We start from the raw sequence: 2,301 nt of genomic DNA on the forward strand, positions 1-2,301 counted from the left end.
AATTTAAAAAAGAATAAAAATAAAAATAAAAAAAAACTTTGGTTGCTGGTTCCACGTTCTTCATTTTTTTTTAGTCTTGTTACCAAACAAAAAAAAATTAAAAAAAAATCTCAAAAAAAAAAAAAGAAAATTTTTTTTGTTGCGCGTTCTCAAGTTCTCAATTCTAAAAGTGTATTCCTACTTTCTTACTTTTTTTTTTTCACGTTCACACGTTCTTCAATTTTTTTTTAGTTGTAGTCTTGTTAAAAAAAAATCTCACTTTTTTTTTTATTCTTAATTTTTTTCCCTTTTTAATTTTAAAATTAATTGTGATTTGATTTTGTAATATTTTATTTTTGGTAAATTATGATTTTATTTTGTTTCCTCATTTGTATATTTTAATTGTTGCCTTATTTAATTTTTCCTTTTACAGTTTCATTAACTCTTAGGATTATAACTAGGATTGTAATTAATTGACTAATTTAGATTCCTAACTAGGATTTTCATAATTTGGTAGATTTAGGTTTTTGACTTTAGGAATAGTTTCCATTAATTAGATTACATTTCATAATTTACTCAATAAAATTTAATAATTGATTTTGAGAATAATTGTGTGGTTACGTGAAAAGTATAATCTGAGGGAGTTTAGGAAAGTTGGTACTTAAGCGGGCCTCGCCCCACCAATCTTTCCTGGGAACGTTGTTCTGTCTAGGAGACTATTCATTGAGCCAAGAGCTATAGTCTTTCCTGGGAGCACTCTCGGTGGTTACAATTTACGTTACTATATAATTATTTTCTTTTTGATTAAAAAAAAAGAAAAAAAATATAATAAAAAAAAAATAATAATAAATAAATAAATTTGTGAAACGTTATAGGGTGAATGAATCATTATAGAGACGAACTAGGGAGATTCACAGTAAGACCGGAGAACCTTAGTGAAATTTCTTCCCACACGTCTAGTCCTCCTTCGACCCCAGCCTTATTAGCAATTGCAAATCCGTTCGCAATGGCTCAAAACGAGGAGGTCCAACAGAAGACGTTGAACGATTATCTCCACCCTACGCGTACGGCCACACCATCATGCATTATGTTTCCCCCAAATATGCCGAATTTGGATTTCAAGCCAGGCATGATCCAACTCCTGCCAACCTTTCACGGGTTAGAAAGCGAGAATCCATACGTTCATATTAGGGAGTGTGAAGAAGTAGTTGCCACTTTTCACAACCGAGCTGAAGCCGTGGACTCAGTGCGATTAAAATTATTTCCTTTCTCTTTGAAGGAAAAGGCTAAAAGCTAGTTGTACTCTCTACGACCTAGGTCTATTGGAAGTTGGGAAGAAATGACGACATCATTTTTCAACAAGTATTTCCCTCACCATAAGACCAATGGTCTGAAGCGACAGATCTCGACCTTTACCCAAAAGGACAATGAAACTCTGTATCAAGTTTGGGAACGGTTTAAGGATCTGTTAAATCAGTGTCCCCACCATGGTTACGAGAGTTGGCGCCTCGTCAGTTATTTCTACGAAGGACTCAAGATTCGAGAGCGCCAATTTGTGCAGATGATGTGCAATGGTGAATTTCTCCAAAAGGATCCTGAGGAGGCTTTTGAGTATCTCAACGAGTTAGCCGAAAAAGCCCACACTTGGACCGGACCTAGTGCTACTGACAGCACCAATAGGTCCCGACCAGTTGGAATCTATCAATTACGGGAGGAGGACAACCTCAAAGCCCAAGTCGAATCTTTAACAAGGCAAATCGAGGCCCTCAAAGGCAAAGAAGGTAGAGGAATCCACACGGTTGCAAGGGCAGAAACACATGAGCCATGCTTTGTCTGTGGTATGGTGGAACATCTAGCTAAGGATTGTCCTGCTTATGGTGAAATGAGAGGGGTTTATGAGGAGCAATGCAATGCCTTAGGGGCATACAACAAACCCTTCTCTAACACATACAATCCTGGCTGGAGGAACCATCCAAACTTCAGTTGGAGAGATTCCAACCAAGCACAACCATCAAGAGGACAATAGAGAACTGAGCAACAGCCAAAGGCGTATTCTGCACCTCAATAAAATTCGCATCAGCCACGGAGTTCTCTTGAGAACACCTTGCAATCTTTCATGGAGGTGCAGAGTAAGACGAATCAGAAGTTTGAGTCACTGTTCACGCAAATGGTGGAGGAAAGTAAAGATATGAAGAGTCAAATCACGAATCTGACTGGAGCCTTGGCTGTTCAAGAATGCGGCAAGTTCCCTTCACAAGCTCAGTCAAACCCAAAGGGTCAACATATGGCGCAAACCTCATGTCTCGATAATCAAAATGTTAA

The 2,301-nt window shown here is 37.6% G+C and overlaps 1 non-coding gene across 1 annotated transcript; it reads right to left on the reverse strand.

Moving 5' to 3' along the window:
- Positions 1-1,366: 1,366 nt before the first annotated feature.
- LOC112093621 lies at positions 1,367-1,473 on the reverse strand. The gene has a single exon (XR_002903138.1). It is a non-coding gene; the product is annotated as a small nucleolar RNA R71 (small nucleolar RNA).
- Between the last annotated feature and the right edge of the window lie 828 nt (positions 1,474-2,301).

The sequence above is a fragment of the Morus notabilis genome, unplaced genomic scaffold, assembly GCF_000414095.1.
Source record: "Morus notabilis unplaced genomic scaffold, ASM41409v2 Scaffold95, whole genome shotgun sequence".
NCBI lineage: Eukaryota > Viridiplantae > Streptophyta > Magnoliopsida > Rosales > Moraceae > Morus > Morus notabilis.